Here is a 22263-nt window from a genome sequence, read left to right on the forward strand (position 1 = left end):
CATGTAGAAAAATCAGACAGTCTACAAGGCATCATCACCGTCAGTGCGCTAAGGCAGGACCAAACCATTTCATGCAGATACAGGGGGGTGGTCAGTCAATTTGGATGTCTACTTTTTGGTCAGTAGGGATATTTAACTTTTACTGCCAAAACATGTAAAAACAAAGAGATCATTAATTTCATTACTATATTTGAAAAAAAATATTCTTAATGATGATGGTTTAAATATTTTATATTAATCTTTACCTCTTTTGGGGCCCCTGTCAGTCAGGGGCCCTTGGAATTGTCCTAGTGCTTCTTAAAATCAAGGATGTTCCCTTGGTAGGATGGGTTCTTACAAGTTGAGTCCTACAGAAGCTAGGCAAAACTCCTTCCTAGCATTCGATTAATATACATTAGAACAGGCTAGCAAGTGCCCAGGTGTGCGTCATTGAAGTGGCCTCACCAATAAATTTGGCAAATCTAGTGCAAAAAATTGTGGGTACTTCATGCCCACTGAGGATACACACATGCATCCTTGAAAGTCAATAAAGGAAGGACTCGGTCCTTGGTAGAATTTGAAGGATCCTTGACATTGGAACAGTCCTTTGGACGGATTTGATGACGCAGCCTCCTTGAATTTGGGATCCTTCCTTGACTTTGAGAAGCACCAAGGAATTATTTAGAGAGTGAAGAAAGTATTTATTAAAAAGAGAAAGTCAGAGAAGCAGAGTGGTGTGTTGCATGATTCTGTGATTTTACTGATAAATTAATGCTGTGGAATTGCTCATAATTCAGAATTTACTAAGTCAGCCTTTTATTTTGAGACTTGGCCCTTATTTGAATACCAGTTTTATGTTAGAATTTATGGTAAACATTTCCTATTTACAATATGTAAATGAAGATAGCATGTTACCGTCATGTAACATTTATTTTTTCACAACATTTCCACAACTTGGCTGCTGTGCAGAAGAAACACTGTCAAAATCCAGCTTTGGGCTGAGCTTCAACAATAATTTAACCTCTATTACAGCTCCTCCCTGAAAATCAGGACAATGATGTACAAGTGTATCTCAGGCAAGTGTGTATGTTTACCAATCGATCTACTCCACCCTGACATGTTCCGAGTCCTAGTGTCATTATGGCCACTGTTTGGTGCTATAAAACAGAGTTGGACAGTGCTGATAGCAGTGAGGGATATGGATGGGCCTGTACGGAGTAAGACAGCAGCATCGCCATACATCTTCCAGAGTAGAGGCCTGTCATCGTCACACCATCACAGGGTTTGTCAGAGAAGTATGCACACGTGCATGTCCAGTATCCATGCATAACACTGACGTGTAGTGACTAGCTAACACTGAGCACACACTCAGGTACACACACACATTTTTGTAGTGAAAACCTTATTTCTGCCTTGTCCCATCTTCCTATCACTGGTCCGTCACACCTTCCTAAAACACACACAACACACAACATCCCCCCCTCACACACACACACACACACACACACACACACACATACACATACATACAGTCCTTTCTTCCTCAGATGTGTCTGTACACGACTCCCTGGCCGCAAATCCTTCAGTGGGATGGATGAGTGTCTCCAGCCCATTCATCATCCGCCTTATCCGCCACCCTCGCCACTGTTTTTATATCAGCCAGCAGTCACACTGACAACTGATGGCCCTCTCTCCCTCTTTCCCCTGCTCCCTTCCCTTTTCTTACTCCCCCCACCCCCCACCCCCCCGCCAAGTCTTTCTCATGCCATTTCTCTTTTTTCTCGCTCCCCAGTGCCCTACTTGCTTTGCTTGTACGCCTGACAGTGTGCATGTTTGTGGGCGTTCATGCACACTTTCTCACCTCTCCACCCCCTCCTCCTCCTTTCCCCCACTCGTACAGATCTCCTTCCTCCACCTCCCGCTCTTCCTCTCCTCGCCCTCCCCTCTCTTCTTCCCCTCTCCACGTCCCTCTCCATCTATCTATCTCTCTCCTGTGCACCGTTGGGACCAGAGTGGCACCTTCAGAGCGGGCCGTAAAAAGGCCCTATAAAAAGCCCCAACACGGGGAAGAAAGGGTAATGATGAAATTTAACTGCTCCTCTTGGTGCACCTGGGGTCTGGCCCTGTATGTGTGTGTGGATATACGAGCATGTGTGTGCAGCGTATGTGTTTGTGTGTGTTTGGCAAGCGTGAGGCCTGGGCACTGAACCGGAACTGCCCTGCTAGGGGGGTCAATGTCACGGCACCGCCATGAGAGTTATCGCTTTTTAAAGACGCACTATAGATTTTGTGAGGGAACTCATTTGCACCGGCATAAAATGGAAGGTGGCAGGGGAAGTTTAAAATCTAAAAAGGACGGGGGACTGGGAGACCAGGAGGAAAATAGGTTCGATGGCTTGAGTGGCCTCACCGGTGTGATACCGAGTTAACCCTTTGTGGAGGATGGACACTGATTTTATCCCTCTTTCTCAGATGGACTGAAACAAAAGCAAATCTAGGACAGACTGAAATTCACAATGTTATGAGTTCAAGTTATGTGCCTTTGTCTGTTCAGATGTAGCTCGCACTTTATTGCAGTATACTGTGTACAGTATATGTCTATAAAATCCATACGGAGTTATGTCCACTGCAGATGCCGAAATAGTATGTTGTTAAACTGATTTATGAAGTGTGTCGCCTCAACATTTTTTAATGTTTTATTGATGCAGGAGTGCCATAACGTCAATGAATAGATCCCATTAAAATCTAATGGCTTTGTGGTGCATGTGTTTGTTGATGCAAGGTAAATTCTCCAAGTGTGTGTGTGTGTGTGTGTGTGTGGTTGTAGCCACATGCACCTTCAGGCCTGTATGTCAGGGCAGGACTATTTTCAGTTCAGTTACTGGCTGGAGCCCAGCACCCTTCCCAGGCTCAGATGCTGGCTCACCGGCCTCCTCAGCCTTCCCCTGCCTCCCCTGCCTCCCACCTGTCCCTGGCTGCGAGCCTCCTCGGCTGGCCCGCCGGCGTGGAAAATCAGCCTTTGATGGGCCTGTGGGGACTGGAGGAGGGAATGGCCGGGGTTGTGGAGAGGATGAAAGCCCCAGGAGGAGCAGCATGCACTGACTGACAGGGCTTGACACTGAGAGGGCCCACAGCCCAGGCTTGGCACCTTTCCTCACAGCTACCACCAGGCCTCATTGACTGGCCTGCAGAGCTGGGCCCCATAGCCCAGTGTCATCTAGGCCTTCATGTGAGGAGACCTTTTTCAAGAGCAATGCCCGAATCCAGTTCAAGATTAGCAAGATTATAAACAACATTACAGCCTTCTGTTATCTACCAAAATGTTCAACTATGGCTGCAGCCTGAAAAATAAGCTCATAATTTTTGCTTCTGTCTTATAACCTGGCAAGAAATTTATTTTGCCATTATAGTTGTAGGCTGCACAATAGATAACTGACACCTCTCCTATAGTCATCAACATGAACTCTTCTTACACCTGATTGGACAAATGCATCATTTACTTGGCAGCGGTTTTTACTGATCCTCAGCCTGAAAAAGAAAGATCGTGCAAATCTGAAAACACTTTCCACAAAGTCATTGAGTGTTGCTGAATGTCTAAGTTTTAGCTTAAATGCAAAAACCATTCTGTGTTTCAGGCTATTGCCTATTTGTTTACCTTTTGGGACATCTCGTCGCCCCGGTTCACATTGCACAGAAACCTGGACTACACTGAGGCTGAAAAAAGTCTGGATCTTATAAACAACAGACAAAATCTGAAGAAGTTATAAGCAGCATCATTTGATTAAAACAGATTTATGGAGCTCTATCCTTGACGAACACCAGAGATCTACCACTGTAAAAAGTGAATTTGGCTAATTGCAGTGAGGTGTGTATTATGTCTGTGTGTTCAGACCTGATCGAGTTATGACTCTGAGAAGGAGCGGTGTTACGTTTGTGGTAAATTGCATCAATCAGTTGAAAGCTCCAGGGAGAGTGGCAACATGTATATTTTTTGTAATTATTTTATAAATGTGGATGTTTTTCATATCTCTTTAGAGCACATTATCTTTGCATGCGCAAATAATGTATTTATATTCAGTTACACCAACACCAGTCAACTAGAACAATCTTGCAGTCAGTAACCTACACCTTGTCCGAGTTCAATGTGTAGTTTGTGTATCACTGCATCATGTCATCAGTCTGGTGCAAAAGGTCTTATAGTGTGAGCAGTACAGTGATTCTGACATTTTGAAAGTTGTGTCCACACTGACGTCAAAACTCTTGTAATATTTATAATATAATCTGTCTGCAGTGTTCACTGGTTGTTAACTAAAATACCAATAAACACATTAAAACAACAACATTTTCTTGTTTAAAGACTTGAGCTTTCTAGACACTAAGACATTGGTAGTAGGGTGAGGACGGAGTTTCAATACGGTTTGGAATACACTGGTTTAAAGGAACATATCAACACATTCTCACTCCGACCTCATCACATATCAATGCTTGTTCATGGACTTTCCACGTCGAGATACAGTATGAGATTGCAAGGTGCCCTGGGTGTAGGGTTGGGACTCGTTAGGATTTTAACGATTCCGATTCCTTACCGATTCCTACATTATATTCATTATACTTGCTATACATAAACAAGTATATAATAAACACAAATGCAATCATACAAATACAAAAACTTTATTCTAACTGTTGCACAGTACAATTAGATGAAAATACACATTTGTGTGTGGTGTGTATTTCAGATTTAGAGCTTGTATCATCTCCCTGAGAATATATAACAACAAAAAGTGATTCTCTGATTTCTACAGTAACACTATTACCTCAAATTAACCACATCAATGTAATAAAAAATACTTATATGCATTCATGCCTGGGCACTGTTATTTACGTGACAACACCTGAACATAACACACACAGACACACATTGGCTGTTTGTTTCTACCGCTCCCCTCGCTGGAAGCGGACCTCCCGCCGCCCGCCTCCGGCTTGATTGAACGCTGAAAATAAAATAAAAGAGGGAGACAGGTTTCTCCTATTTTATCTTATTTTGTCATATTTCTCCCTCTCCCCTCGCTGGAAGCGTCGGACCTCCCGCCGCCCGCTCCCACCGCCCGCTCCCGTCTCAAACACGGAGGTCTCCCTCTCCGCTGAGCACACACGGCGCACGTATTTCTCCCTCTCCCCTCGCTGGAAGCGTCGGACCTCCCGCCGCCCGCTCCCACCGCCCGCTCCCACCGCCCGCTCCCGTCTCAAACACGGAGGTCTCCCTCTCCGCTGAGCACACACGGCGCACGTCCGGCCTGTTAAATAGCCTGTATCCATGACAACTGTGTGACACAAACTCAGTGCTTTAGTCATTAAATAATGTCAAGCTCAGTCGGGTTCGGACAGAAATATGCGGCCCGTCCCGCACTCTAATGGAAATGCACGTGACGTTTTTTTGCTTTTTTTTTTACAATCTAGGAACCGTTACGCCAAATGTGATGGAACCGGTTCCGGAACCGGAACTTTGGACCCAGTTCCAAAAAAGAACTGGATCCGGATCCCAACCATACCTGGGTGCATTGGATGTTGATGTTCTAGGACGCTGTGTCAACTTCAGCATGTTACATGCATTGTCTGTTTTCAAAATACACTTTAGTTTTAACAGGAAATGTACAGTTTGCATACAGTCTCTTTCAAAATAAACACACAACTTTTTTTCCCAACAAATGATCACAGTTGGGTTAAGGTAAAAAGAACAGGGTTTGGCTTACAATCTTATGAAGCAAGTGAGAGTCAGTGGTTGTTGGACCCATCCACCACCCCTCCTGCCCGCCCATCTCGGACTTCTACCGCTTTAACTTTTGTTGTTGTCCTGCTGCATCTCGGACTTCTACCGCTTTAACTTTTGTTGTTGTCCTGCTGCATTTCCCCCTGATGCAGCTGGCTAATGGCGACCAACCACCAATCGTGTCGACTTGAAAGTACAGCTTTTGTCGTCTGAGTCTGACGTTGGAAGTCACTGACGAAGCGGTGGTTTTCGACAACTTCGGAGTGAGACCATGTTGAACGTACAAAAACAAAAGTAATTAAAATTAGATATTCATCAACAGGCATCACTATCAGTAACATCAAACAAATGTCTATCATATAAATGAAAGATTATTAAGGACCAAAAAGCTTCTCCTTGAAATAGATCTGACCATTTGTTAAGCCTATGATGGTCACTGACTGGAGGTCATATTTTACTTTACTTTTATTACCCACCAGTGTTATAGTACTTAAGGTCGGTCTTGGTCTTGAGATGGGTCCCAAGACCACTTTTTGAAGGTCTCAGTCTAGCTCTAAACTGACCAGAATTTCTTTTGGTTGTGTCTCTCTGTGTGATTGAAAAATAATCTTCATTTGTTAACTGTGTTTTTTTTTTTAATTAATATGGATCTGTTAGATTGCTTTGAGGAGTGCCTAAGGTTTGCATGCACATTTTATCGTTAAGTGTGTTATACACTGCGGTCATGGCTCAGTCTCGATACACTCTCAATCACAACTTGGTCTCAGTTTAGGTGGTCTTGACAGACAACACTGTTAACCACTACAGCACTTCAAACACCAACCAATGAATAAACAAATAAAAAGATCTCTTCCAGAGACACAGGAGAAAACTACAGTTTATTGCAACATGGATTTTATTTTTGGAGCTCTGGCAACAAATCTGTCAGTTATGATAACTGTACCCACCACAGTAATTGCTGAGAATGGAGCAAGAAACACAAGCAGTCAGACAGGTTGTAAACACACCCACAGCTTAGCAAAACTTGTTTTAAAGTGTGAAAACAAAACATGAACAGTAACATTATCACCCAAACTATCAGCAGTAAACATCCATCACAATTTACAGACTAATTTCTTTGTCTAAGATTGACTTACTTTACTTACTGTAGTTGTGTGCATACAAAGAAGGATTACCAACATTTCAGGCTTACTTTGGTCCAAAAGGATGAAATGTGTCTGATACACTCTTTATAAACTAATTATTTACCTGCATAGGAAAAGTACAATTGCCTTAATGCTTGAGCTCAGTGGACGAATTTGTAGCAATGTTAAAACACACAGAATACTGACTAAAAAACATTATTAAAGTAAATTCAAATCTAAAAAAATACACAGAAGAATCCATATCACTATGGATAGGTGCATCCTGTCAACATGTGAACATGGAGCAAAGAAAAAAAGAGGGAGAGAGAGAAGGAAACGTTTTTCCCTGATATGTATATAATTTCATTATTTCTGGTGTGACAGGGACAGGTAAATCAAAGGCGGGTACTGATGCCGTTAACTCCATGTCCTCTGTTGTAAGAACCACCAAAAAAGTTGAGTGAAAATGGTTTGATATGACTCTTGATGCAAAAAATCCATAAATGCACACACACACACACACACACACAATACACACACACACACACACACACACAAAAAGACAACAGCTACAGGAGGAGGCTCTCCCCAGTCACAGCTGCAGATGAGCACATAGCTTGTATCATCGGAGAGACCACTCTGTCAGGAATTATTCCTAACAGAGACAGCAACATGTCTTCACTGGAGCAGTCAATAACAAACTCATAAGGTAGGGTTATGTACATGTTATATAAAGTGTTAAATAGCTATTCATTCTGATAGCCATCACTGATAGCTTAGTGTTTGGTCAGTAACGTGAGTCTCACAGTCTTGCCACTCAAACTGAAGATAAATTTGTGTAGTTCTCTCCTGATTGATTCAAGTGGGGACGGGATGCCAAAACATGTAGAAAACATGTGTATTAAGTCGATTTAAATAACCTATTCACATTTTTAAGAAACCTAATCTAAGCTTAAATTTTCTAATTGCCAACTTATTTAGCAAAATATGTTATATTTCTAATCTTTGTCAGGTTTAACTTATGTGTTGAAAGACATCTGCATATTTGGACGTAACAGAGCAGAATTGAAATTGTATTTTCTAATAATGACAAGCAATATTTATGTGCATTCCTAACCTACATTAGCACTATGAGCACTCTGAAGCAGGTGAAGATTTTGTTCATACCTATGAAAACATTGGAGCTACAAACATATTGATGAATGGCAAAATACACATAAATTTCCTTCTGCGAAAATACGTAATTTCCATATAATTTCTTTGAGTGTAAAAATGAATCCAGTGTTATAACTGACAAAATGTATTAGCAGAGACTAAAAAATAAAACCCAAATAATGATAAATGATTGTTTTCCCACAACAAGTGGGTGGTTTGGGCAGACCAGAGAACAGCATCAAAGTCATTAAACGACATCATCATGACAAAACCATGAGTCATTTTATACAAATTCTGCCTTCACCTCTCTGGTTACACTTACCTCCAGAGACCACTTGTGGAATCTCTTAGTGCCTGATATCGGATATTTATTTGTATGCTGTGGGTTATTAACTGAAATGATTTTTAATTGCCAAACAACATACTGCGTGGAATGTCCATCCTGCCAACGTACAATCCAATGAAACATGTGCCATGCATAAATTACTTCTACTTCCTGCAAAACAGCTTATTGCTAAAAGGATTAGGGTGACACACATATAAACAACACAAACATGCTAATCCTCATTAGCACTGCTGAAAGCCCCTCTGATGCACTGGTGGAGAGGGGGTGCATGTAGCCAGGCAGGATGGTGGGAGGCAAAAAGTCAGTTAGCTGCTAATGCAAATGGAGCTGGAATCTGGAATGTATGCACACACACACACACACACACACACACACACACACACATATACACACAGAGTACACACAAACACACAGGTTGTGTGGTTTCCTCACGTCAGATAGAAGTTGATCGATAGAGGGAGTGAGTGTGAATGAAAGGAGGGGTCGAAGAGGAGAGGAGCGGCAATAGACACGGACCTTCAGCCAACAGTGCTGGCACACACCGCAGGCTCCCTCTTGGTTTTTGGATCTGACAACTCCAATGTAATAACAGATAAATAGAGAGGGCTCGTCAGGCCACAAAAGCAAACAGCTTGGGCTTGCCAAAGAGAACAGAGGGAGTCAATGTTGGAGGGCGTGCGTATGTATTTGTGCATGTAGAGAGAGGAGCGACAGAGAGAAAGAGCTAATGGCTGACATCTGGCATCGGTCGCACCCATCTGAGTCCTGCGCTCCAGCCCCATACTGTCATGCTGAATGATAAAGCAGAGAGATTGCCTCTGAATCGGCACACTTGCAAAGCCCCCGGCCAGCCCTGGGGGTATGGGCAGGAGAGCCTCTTCCAGCCATTCACCGGTTAATGTGCCAATTTGTTTTCCAGAGTGCTCGAAGGAAGAATTTATCGCCATGTTCAGCGGCTGTGGGCAAATGCTAATAAAATGCTCTTTTGCTGAAATTCACTTAATTGGCCACAGTAGGGACAGAGAGCTTGAGGAGAAAGAGAGTTGGCTCCTGCTAAGGCTGTGTTTGCACATGTTCACCAAGATCCCCCCCCACAGTGTTATATACCCCTGCAGTAGTCACTAGTATTTATCGTCTCCGGCTCCAATCAGCAGTGACAGAAATGCGACAACCTGGTGAACGCGTTCATTTTAGCCCCTTTACCAGCAAGATGAAATGATATATGGCAAATACATACAAAATACCGTCCGTCTCTGTCCAAGCAGCGCTCAAACATTGTTACCAATTAGTTTGCACCGAGTCTGAAATAGAGACAGCTTCTTATTGTTTACTAACCCATTTTTCGGCCTGTTGGTAAATGTGAATGTGACACATTAGAAAAACAAAACAAAACAGAAAGGCATGCTTCTCTGCTGCAGAGCCATGTACACAACTCTAGTTTACTGGCAATTTTGACAGGTTTTCCCTTGTTTAAAAAATATGCAACACATAGGCTAATGTAAGTGGAAAAGGGGTAAATAATCAACAAGGTGGCCACTGACTATATCTTTGTGGTGTTTGGTGCTGGGCAGGTAGTGTACAGTGGGTTTATCAGAGCTTTTCATTGAAAACAGCCGCCTGCTGCTGAAAATACAGTTGATTGGAGCCTTGAGCAGGGCCACTACGGGGGTAGAAATGGGAGAGCTTTCTGGGGCCCAAGGGCCCAGCCACTAGACCAAAATATCAATAATAATAATATTACTTATCAACAACAACAAAAAAAAGTTATGTCATGTTGTTGTTTTTGTTAAATTTAGTCTGTTTGATAATGAAACCCTCTTCTGAAAATGAAATGTTTCTTTATTTATTTTCTGTACCCAACTGTTGCAAAAGTGAAAACGCATGGAAGCCACACTGTTGATCCAAGAAGTTACTCATCTGAGGGGCCCATCATGAATGTATAAAGAGAACTGGATACAGCGTCAGAGACAAGGCTCTGATCATGACAGTTGACAGTTGCTCAGTGGCGCATGAAGCCAGGACAGTTTGACTTGTTGTGAAAATGTACTTGCTGCTTCCATGTCACTGGGCCAGTGGAGCAGGCAAATTAGAGACTTTGCTGGCTGAGCGCCTGACTTCTGGTTTAGCCCTGCGCTAATTTGAATTTGAACTTTTTAAATGTTACTGGTCCCAACAGATCAAATCCCAATAGTGAGATGAGTCATTTTGTGGCGATTGTGACACACACAAGGGTCTCTTTAACAATGCAAGTCAATGGCAAAAGGTCCTTTTTTGGCCTCATGGCACCGCATGACTTACCCAGAAGTTGTAATTCCGCAGTTTGGCCACTATGTCAAATAGTTTCAAAGCCAGGCACTGTTCCTGGGGGCTTGGGGCCCATTCACTGGACCTTTTCAGGGGCCCACCCATTTCTGTGGGCAGGCCTGGCCTTGAGACCGAACCAAAACACTTAAGTTGTGGACTGAAAAAAATAAGCGAGTGTCCCCTTTCACACACAAGTAGCCATTTGACCCAGTGTTTATATCGACATATTAATTAGGCATGTGCAGCTTTACAAATGCTCAGTTCACAGATGACCAGTTTTGATTGGATGATTGGATTCTGTGGGCCTGTTCAAGGCAGGAATATCGCACCGTTATACCACCTAGCCGTGCTGTATTTAAGGTACGATCATGGAATGGATGGACAGAGTGGTCTCGCTTTTAAGCCGCCACAGGAGGTAGCAACATCACTGAAACCTGTCTGTATAAACAGGACAGGTGGCAGGACAGGACCATGGGTGGCACAGGTGTGATGGGTGACGTTTTGTGTACGACCCACTGAAGGAGATTTAAAAAGTAGCTGTTATCAGTTAGTGATTAACTTGAAGAAGAACAGTGGCCGAAAATGTCTGCAAATTGGGAAAACAATGAGATTTGGGAACTCCTTACCCTCCAAGCAGAGGATCAGCTGCGGTATATCGGGAATGGTAAATGATTGTTATCACCATGTTATGCCATTTTTATTGTTTATAAAGCACTGCCGATGCGTGTTATAAGTCACACTAGAGGCCAAACACTGTTGTGTGACATGTCACACCCAACACGCCTCTTTTGATTCCGCAAAGCCAGCATGCTGTCTAAAATCACACACTGGAGTGGCATGTTGCCGCCGTTCTTTGATTCTGTGTAAAAATGCAAAGGCAGCGTAAAGAAGGTTCTTCGTAGCAACTTCATAACACAATCTCTTCATGAAAAGGCCCACTGTTTCTGGAAAAAGGTATTGCAATTTGTTTTTAAAATATTATTTGTTAATGCGAGTGGCAGTGATGAGAGTGGCATTAACAAAAGTTCATTCCCCTCCATTGCATCGGGGCAGAGACAGAAATCTCTGAGAGAAATATGTTAAAACAAATAAAACTAAAGCTAGCATTGATGCAAACAGAGGTAAATGGGTAAAATATGTTTTATTTTCAAGATTCGGGTGAACCAATCCCTCAAGGGCAGGTTTAAGGGCTTGATTATGATTGAACCCATATTTCTGCATTCTTACTCTCCACCATGCTGTTTCACTGTCAAAATAGTCCAAGTCCAATAATCCAGCCCCATCTTAACTACATAATGATTTCATGGTGGAGAAACAGTGCTGTCAGCCTTCAGGCATGGAGCATATTATTTGCAAATTAAATACTGCATCCGGCTCGCAAATTTTTTAACAGCAAGTTGGCAGACATCAGTCACTGTGACTGGGGAGAGATGAGACAAAAGGAAATGACAAAGAGAAGGAGGGGTGAGGATGATGTGGAGGTGAAGCAGGATCTTAAGGAGAGAAGGATGGGATAAAAGTAGCTGGTGCTTTGGCTCCTGTTTCTGTGCCAGCCCTGAGCCAAAGCCAGTGGAGTTCTACCAGGGGATGCTCTCCAAAATCTGGCCACACACTAATTACTGGCGGTTTTGTTCAGGAAATTATCTCCATGTCCATTGCTGCATTTCACAGCAAATTAGCCGTGGAAATCCCAAAAACCAATAAATAAGGCTGAAATTGTTCATCGGGTCTCTGCTGATTGTCTCGCTCACTTTCTTTGTCCTCCTCCCTAATGCTGAAGAAACTAAGAGCCCATTTCCTTTATTTGGGAATTCTTTCTGCCCTCAAAAAAGAGACAAATAAAGGCTTTGTTTAGGTCGTGCTGTGAGGTAGCGATAAGCTGTCAGTATTGATGCCAGAGTGTGTAAAAAGCATTCTTAGTGCTGTCATACACACATACCTAGTGGGCTATTCTTGCCATGTATGAGCACATTGGAATTAGCATGTTGAAAAGGAGCTGTTTCAATGTATATCCAAATATCTTGTATTAGTCAGAGGAGGAGAAAGGAGAGCATAATAGAAAGAAAACAGCAAAATGCCAAATTTGTGGTAAAAAAAAAATGCCACTGCAACAGTGAAGTTGAAGCTTTTTTGCTGAAAATAAGTTTTATCTGTTCTTTCATATCTAAATACTGAGCTCCATTCAATACACTAATGATATGGTGACAAAATGGTGCATCTTAAAATTATGTATCAATGGGGTAGGATAGAGTGTATGGTGAAGTGATGTGCCCTATATGTTGTGGAAGGGTCTAAAAGTGTGAGGGACAGGTGGGTACTAGCTTGTCTAACTTTCATGTGGAGTTTCATCCTGTTACATTTGTGTTTGTATTATCTCTAACACAGCCCAGTCGCCAGAAGAGAATATTGGCATTACACATTTCAGCAAACCACAAATATTTTATCATTTCAAACATATCATATAATCGTTTCTAGCGATGTAGTATATGGGCCGACTTAGTCATTAGGAGGTGGCAGCATGACACCTGGGCGAGATGCCTGGCAGGCTGCAGACAACTATTCAAGACCAACAGACAACAAAACAGGTTGTGTTTTAGCGAGTCAGTGTTGTGTTTCCAGCTCCATTTTAGCCACCAAACATAAGTATTTTTTTGCGACTGTCACTGTTTTTCTAGTGGGGAGAGTGGCATGAAATGCAGTTGTTTTTACATAAACATCACCACTTTTCCAGCAGGGATTGTGCTCCCAAACGTGGATCTTTTAAGCCAAAACATGATCTTTTCCTAACCAATATCAAGTGATTTCTGTGTGTTAACCTAATCCAATGTTGCTTATACAACAGTTGATAGGATTTCTAATGAATTATAGTGCCCCATAAATGACACGTACTTAACGTAATGTTACATAGGTCACGTTTAGGCAAGTAAAGTTACTTTGCTTGGGGTTAGGAGAAGAAACATGGTGATGAGGTACCTTGAAATGACACAAAAGCCCAGTTTTCACCAAACACTTTTGGTATGGTACCTTTGGAACCAAAAGTAACCCCTCAGACATGTGACCTAGACCCTGGCGTTTCCACTGCAAACAGTACTCTTAAATGTGGGCAGAGTTGTTGTCACTCACTGCTCCGTCCAGCACTCACTGTATTTCCTCATTACCAGTGACACAGATAGAAGTCTGCACCTTGTTGATCATCCACAGAATGGGGTTGCACGCTAACATTTTCAGAATGAAATAAAACAGGCTGCAATGAGAGTCTCTCTCGATGGGATATTTAAAAATAGCAGGTTTGTGCATTTAGTCCTTCTAAGGCAAGCTCAGGAGTTTAGTGTTCTGTAGGCCGCAGAACGGCGCTCTACGATGCTTTTTTTTTTTTTTTTTTTTTTGTCCGAGCGAGGTTTAGAATATGCAGTTCACATAATCCAGTTGAAATTACTACACACACATATATGTATATATATATATATACATATATACACATATATATACATATAAATATATGTAGACGCTTGAAGATCCACTCATTACTAAAAGTGTATGTTATATAAAAACTTAAGTAACCGTCAAAGTTGTCACATGGAATATTTAAGGTGTGTTGATTGATTGTTGATTTTATAGTTACTGTCTACTAATAAAACTAACATGAGCTTCAAAACCAGCCACAGCTCAACCTGAGCAAGAATGACTGTCCGCTATTGACCAGTCAACGGACTGCAGTGTTCACAGCTCCACCTTTTAGTACCAGATCTGTGTGCTTGGTACCCCAACAGAGGAGTTACCAAAAATGGGAATGGTACAGAACAGTTCCATTGGTACAATCCACAACTTTTCACAGTGAAAAAAAAAAAAGCATACCGAACTGAACTGTACCGTACTGTACTGCTTGGTGGAAACAGGGCTAAAGATCACTTAGTTTCACACAGTTCCAAACACCAGTCTCCTTGGAGAAGTCCTGTGTTGGAAAGTTCTATGCTTTGTGACCCATCCACCACCCCAACCCCAATACTTGTGCAGATTGTAGTCATAACCGCATGTTAACCACAGCGTTGTTGAAGAAAGTTTTAAGGTATCCATTACATAATAACGTGCAAATGTAAGGTGGTTTATATAATAATAATGGATATAATACCAACATGTATTCTTTCCCAGCCATGTGAAGATTGCGAGTGCTTTTGTTTACTAAACCTAAAAACACAGGACTCAGGATGTAAACAGTCCTGCACTTTGAATGCAATCATCCACCCTGACCACCTGCATGTGCTACAAAAATGTTGCACCTCACTGGAAAACAAACCAAAACATTACCAGTGAACATTATCAGGCAGCACTTATATTTCCCATGGAAACATAACTGGAAATAAAAACAAATTAGTAGCACATAAATAATTTATAGGAAACTGAATTGAAGATTTAACATAGTTTAACTGATTATACATTTACCTCACATTACCTCCACCTTCATTGCAATGTATGAAATATTCTAAATTATTCTGACCAGATTCAACAAAAGCACACTTGAACATCTGCATTATGCAATATGTGTTATATTGTAAGCTGTTTTCATTGTGTGGACATCATTTCCAAGAGGTGCACGTACATTCCATGAATATACTTATGTTATGTGCACTGAAAGACAAGAAATACCAGCCCAAAGAGCATCTGTGGGGAAAAAGATGTGTGGGTATTTTTTTGTCTGTCCCACAACATAACCCACTGGGTGCACTGGAAAATAAAAAAAAATGAAATAAAAAAACTGACCCTGGCAATTACAAAGCTTGTCTAAAAAGACAGTGTAGAGCGCAGACGTCTGCTACCAGTAACTCATTGGTTTTGATGAATAAAATAGTGTAGAAGATACTAAGAGATCCTTTAATGTGCTCATTTTTATTACTGAAAGATACACCAGGGAAACACACTGCTGTATTCTGTACAAGTGGGTTTGGCAAAAATCAACCAGCATACAGAAAAAAAAGCATTGGATGTAAAGCCTGTGTTTGTGGAAATGTCGGTTGTACATGTTGGATCAAGACGTTATTTTTGTAATCTTTCCTGGCTATCATCATTTGCACTAAAAAGGCAAAAATTAGTTGCAAACAATTAGTTGCCTTGAACTTGAACATTAACTGGCTATCACTGTTGTGCCTAATCGCTCACTGATGTATTAAAACTATGTGTTTTAAAAAACATAAAACCCCACCACCCAAGTAAGCAACAACAATTCTGGCCACACAGTCAAATAGGAGTCCTCGCCAACTTGGATAAAGATGACATATTTTCTTGTCTTCTCCGTGAACATGTCAGCTAACGTGAATGTCTAAACCCTGGAGGAGGGGTCATCAGTTAGTGACAGTAAGTGGGTCAGTCCATTCTGCAGGGTGCATGGGTGGGCGTCCAGACCACCCAGGCCCTGACACACCCATAGGATGAGCAGGGAGAAGTGTGTGTGTGTGTGTGTGTGTGTGTGTGTGTGGGAATGTGTGTGTGTGTGTGTGCGTGTGGGAATGTGTGTGTGTGAGTGGATTGGGGTTTAGGAGATGTATAGAGGTGCTATACCCAAATGACAAGCCCACTGGTCACATGGCAAGGCACAATTAATGACCCGTGCCAACATTACAGGATGAAAAATCCCCACTGTCCGAGCATCGCCCGCCCAGCCTGGCAACTGGAATTCTTCATTAGGTCTGGCAATGGAAGAGAGGGTGTGAGAGACTGTGTGTGTCATCTTTGGACCAATACATGGGAAAATCAGACACTATGTTGTCTATGTCGTATTGCAGGAAATGTAAAACACACCTAACCAAAAAAAGAAAATTACATACAGTATCTGGGCCTTTATAAAGTATGAAATGCTGGTCATAGCAAACGTGTCTCATCTATATGTTTGTTTACTATGTTTGGAAAGAGGTGGTGGTCATATTATGTTTTTATGTTTACTCCAATGCTATCAATTTTTCTATCCGAACTACTTCCTACTAAAGAAATAACCCCTATGAAAACAGTTCAGACTGAGGTCTGCGTTTCTGCAACCACACACTGCTATTAACTCTCTCACAAAAAAAAACAAAAAAAACTCAGCAATTTGAGCAGCACAAGTGAAATTCCATGAAAGTGTTGCTTGGCTTGATATCATGAGGGCTACATGAGAACATTTTGTTGTTGCTGCTGTTATTGTTGTTTTATCATTTGAAGTAACCCTTTGCATTTAAACCCTCCCATGATAATTCACTTGTTTGATTTTTTTCATACATAAGGCCAATTCTCAAGTAATGACTATTTCAAATAATAATAATAATAACAATAATAAAAGGTCACTATTTTAGGGTAGGTAAAAACATTGTAATGAGCACACTTCCCCAGTACTCACCACAGGTTCTCTTGTTATTACAGAAACTTTTTTTATGCAGTAATTGTTTCTAATTGCTACATATTTCATATTTTAAAAGGCAAGCCTTGGGACATTTAAAATCAGTGGCCCCTGGGCCAATGTGGACATGCCTGGCAAACAGCATTGAGACTAACTTAGAAAAGTGCACTACAGTGCAAATCTTCACCAGGCAACAGAGTTTATTCATGTCGTATTGAGCCTAACATTAGTGGATCATGACATATCAGGTTTGGAATTCATCCACAGATGCTCCTCTTCAACATAAAACCAAACTTTTATTTATGGGTGTCAGTTTTTGAGCCATGATTAAGGCAAAAATGTGACCTGCACCAGCCAGTAAGGTGTCTTTTAGCCAAGCTGATTTCCACAAATGCCTTTTGCTCAACGCTTTTGTGATGTAATTTAGCTGATCACCTGCGGCCCCTACAGGCTGGTTAAGAGGAGTGAGGAGTCAGAAGTCATTGATGGTATAAAGCATTTAATAAAAACAGGTTTTTAACAGTTTTGAATCACCACAACCATGTGTGGTTCTTGAACATACAGTTATAATGTGCACACAAAATATTAGGCAGATTGGTCCAGTGGTATGTGAGATTAGATGTGGAGAGACAGATAGTTACACACACACACAACTAAATTCATGATCCCAGCCAAGCTTATACCTGGCAGAGATAATAAAACAGGCGTAGATCAGAAAACATATGTTTGTTACCAAAATATGATTAAAAAAAACTTGTTTAACTTGAGGGTTTATTATTGATGTTGTAAATAGTTTTAGTCCACTGTCCTTACTTTTGGCTGTTCATCTTGTGGTTTATCAGTGCATTAATATTTTAAAAAAAAAATCATAAATATATATGTATATATAAAAAAAATCACATCATATACCTTGAAATAATACTAAATAACATAATTAACAGCTTCCTCTTCAGTTTTTACAGGTGGGTATGGGGAGATTCTGCTAAGGCCCCCAAAAGGCTTTGGCCGGCCCTGGTTGTTGAGACCAGCTGCAGACTCATCACACTTTCCTGTACCACAGTCAGATTCACTCCACCATCAGTCCAGACTCAACCAACCAACCAACCACTGTGCGTCATCCAAATTCTCACCTCATCATTTCACAAGCCACAGAGCCAGGATAAACAAATCGAACCAATCTCAAGCGTGGAAATCGCTCTCAAAATAACAACTGTGAATGTAGAAATGTATTATCTTCACCCTCCAAATCCAATTTATTTCATGCATATCTTACCATCTAAATTGAATACAGCACGTAGCTTGTGCGGGAAATCACTTTCAAAAGACTTGCCTTATCTTATCTCTGGGCCCTATCTTATCCCGGGCATCTCGCTTTCTAACCATGCAGAGGCGTCAAAGTGTGCAGGGCTCTGCTGAGGGTTGTCTCACTGTGTTTTCATTGGTCTTCTCACATAACATGTTTTGCCAGATCCACCCAAACCACCGTAACTTTTAAAGGAGTGTTAATTGACATTTATGAAGTTAACACATTTTTTAATTAAGGGCAATTATCAGATTATAGAGTGCTTTTAATTATGGCCAGATAAACTTAGTGAAAATATTGGGTAAATTGCTAGAAAGTGACCGTTTGAAAACCATCATTATGGCTATGGAAAAAAAGAAAAAAAAAATATTTAAAGAGTAGATTATCTCACTGTGGATAGTACTTAATAAAAGTTAACAAGTGCTCTCTGACAGAGTAAAAACCTTAATTAAATAAGAATGATTGTTGTTGTTAATTGAATTTAATTGACAGGCAGAATGTGGTCCTGGTTCTCTGGAGGTCCTTTTCTGACTGAGAACAGTAACATGGTTCTTCCATTAATTTAGGATCTGCTAGATTCAGTTCCTTTCAGACTTGGATCTGAAATGCTGAATGAAGATGTTGTGCTGTGGCCACTTGTGCACATGAAACCTACCTAGACTGCTAGTCAGAGAGTCCAGTTGGTGCAGGCAGTTTGTCTAAAGTTGGCCAAATATCAAATATTGGGCCAGGTACAGGGTTTTTAATTAAAGATGGCCAATTAACTTCAAGGGTTCAGCCAAAAAAAGTATGAAGAGAAGGTTCTCCATATTCAAATGTGCTATGCAAGTACTCTCTGGGCAGAACATTTATTCATTAGCAAATCCCTGGTATCCAGTCCCAACATTGCAAGCTTTGTGTTGGCAATGATGATATCCAGTGCTAATCCTTTAAAACCAATACTTGACTTTAACTCTAAAGAAATAATTAAAGTTAAACAAGAAAGCAGTTTACTGTTCGAGCTATGCTGTTGTTGGTTGCTGCACAAAAATTGTTGACATGGGACGGAACATCCACTTATCCATCTATTATATAAACTCAAAAGGTGAGTTAGGCTACATCCTGAAAATAATGTTGATTTGACAATTCTGCATTAAATTCTGCAACATTTTGAATGTTCTGATATAGAATGTAAGGGTCATTGCCTGGGTCCAGACAATGGGATCACTCCACAGAGGTGACTGGTTTGTCTGGCATCGTAACAGGAAGCAGTGTTTTCTTGGTTGAAATAACAAACAACCAATGAGCTCCATTGGGCCACGAAGGGTTAGCCAGTCAGCACCATAAGCAGGATGAACGCTATTGTCAAGCTGTTGTCAAGTGTTGTTAAGTGGTGTATCAAAACCATTGAGGAGTAATAATAACAATGGAGAGCACTGTAGCCAAGATCAACACTGATATTGAGGCTGTTCTAAATCAACATGTTGTGTCAATATCTCACCCAAGTGCTCCGCTCCACTCTCAAGACATCGGCAAAACAAGCATGTTGGCATAGCTACACATCTACAGATCTGAAATGACATTAGATCCCGATGCATACATTGGTTCCTACTAAGGCGGTCAGCGTTAACATGTTAATCGCAATGCAATTAAGGTCCCGATTATAAATTGGGTTAATTGCGTGCTGCTATTTTGACTCTCCGACACACTGCAGTCAAGCCGCTTCAGCAACTTCCTGCTTACTGTTGCCATAGTGATGGAAAATATTGACACCACTGCGCTTTTTTTTACTTAAAAAAATGTCCAAGATGGCTCAGTTGACAAGTCAAAAGTAATATGCACCCTGTGTCAAATGGAATTAAAATATTGCCCAAAATATTTCAAGTCTGAGCTACCACCTATGAGCTAAGCACACAGATGCAGATGGTTTCTAGAGGATGATCACTAATTATTTTTAATTTTCTGAGCTCAGTCCTACTTACATATGGTTAAACTATTTGAATGACCCTCTGACCATTTGCATGTTAAGCACCACTAACTACAGGCTCCTAAGATGATCAGTATGATGTTTGGTCCACCCACGACTTTCAAACTGTGAAGAGTAAATAACAGTTCCCAGGACGCAGCCCCCTCATCCCAGCACTCAACATGCTGCGCAGAGGTAGTTTTTCTGGGTGTGTGGTGTGTTTCAGGTCATTCCCACACTGACAGTTCACAGCCCTGCTTGTCAGGTTGCTTACTGATCTACCTAAAAACTTCCTCTCTCACACTCCCACCCAACCTGTCCTCTTCCTCCCACACTTCTCAGCCACACCACTTCTCTTACTGTGACATGTCAAAAATATCCGCTGTGAAAAAGAAAAAACCATCCACCACCTGTCCCACCCACCCTACTCAGATTTTTGTCCCCTTAAAGCCACAGTGTGTAGGAATTTCTCCCATCTAACGCTGAAATCATATATTGCATTCAAACGGATAGCGCACTCTAGCGCCTCACTGTTTCAAACGCGTATTGCAACAATGGTAGCTGCTGTGTACCAAAAAGCTATGATAACATTGATGAAATGGACTTTACCAACATCAGATTAGTCTAAACGGTGATATAGTGACATGAAAAATGTGAGATATTCATATATATATATGTAGCTAAACTCTGCTGGTTTTCTACGCAGAAGTATTTGTTAACAACAAGGTGATTCCTCCGAAGGGACACTAACAACTCAAAGTACACGACAAATAAAATTTCTCCAAACATGTTTTTTGTTATTTTAGGTAGTTATCACGCTAATGTATGTTCAAGCGTTCATTTCCCCCGATAAGTTGGTTTTAATTCGTTATTTGATTCTATAAACACAGTCTGACCATCTCGAGCTTTTATTTTGGTACTTCTGGTGACCGGCAGTGTGAATTTGCATATTAGCTAAATATTTAGTTTCACCCAGAACATTTAGATTTAACATTTAACATTTAGATTTAGATTTAGCATTTAGATTTAACATTTAGATTAAGATTTAATATTTAGATTTAACATTTAGATTTAGATTTAGCATTTAGATTTAACATTTATATTTATATTTATATTTAGCATTTAGATTTAACATTTAGATTTAGGGTTAGGGTTAGGGTTAGGGTTGTGGTAAAAGGTAACGTTAAAAAATTCACAACACTTTTTTAAACACTGTTTGAAGCTAAATGTGGCAAAATGTTGATGTTATTTTCAGCGTGAGCCACTTTACAAATGGCACCCCATAATTATTATCACTTTATTTATTATTATAGCACTAGGAATAAATAATTAAGGACAGAATCTGGATCAGCACCATGGAGCAAACTTGTGGCCATAGTATACAGTATTTCTGGAAAAAGAATGAAAAGTCACTAGGTATATGTGTGTGTGTGTGTGTGTGTGTGTGTGTGTGTGTCTGTGTGTGCGTGTGCATGTGCTGGGGAATCCGATTTTCTTTTATTTAACCCACCTGATGAAATGGGATGGGGACAATGATATAATATGATACGATTTCATGTTACATTCTTTATGAATATAGGCTGCTATAATTCAGCTGGTTTTGCTGTAAGTTATGTCGTCATATGGTGTTTTAAAGTCTTGTTCCATGGGCCCCTTTTTAACTTTCAGCACCTGCCCCTCCAAAGGTCTCTGCACGGCCCTGGTGCCGGGGTAGTAGCAAAGCACCTCTTGCTCCTCTCCTTCGGCTTCTCAGTCACTCAGCACTGGCCTGGCTCTCAACGAAAAGGCCAAAGGTGAGGCTGTATGTCCCTTGCTGGCGGATGTATTTCTCAAGATAGCGAAACGTTATCTTGTCGATAGCGCCATAGGCTCGCTGCGAACAACACTCAACTCTGTAGCTCCTCTTAAAAAGAAGTTAACAAAGCAAAGAAAGTTCGCTCCTTGGTATAACTCTCAAACCCGTAAGTTAAAACAAA

This window comes from Epinephelus moara, chromosome 2 (assembly GCF_006386435.1).
Source record: "Epinephelus moara isolate mb chromosome 2, YSFRI_EMoa_1.0, whole genome shotgun sequence".
In the NCBI taxonomy this organism is placed as follows: Eukaryota; Metazoa; Chordata; class Actinopteri; order Perciformes; family Serranidae; genus Epinephelus; species Epinephelus moara.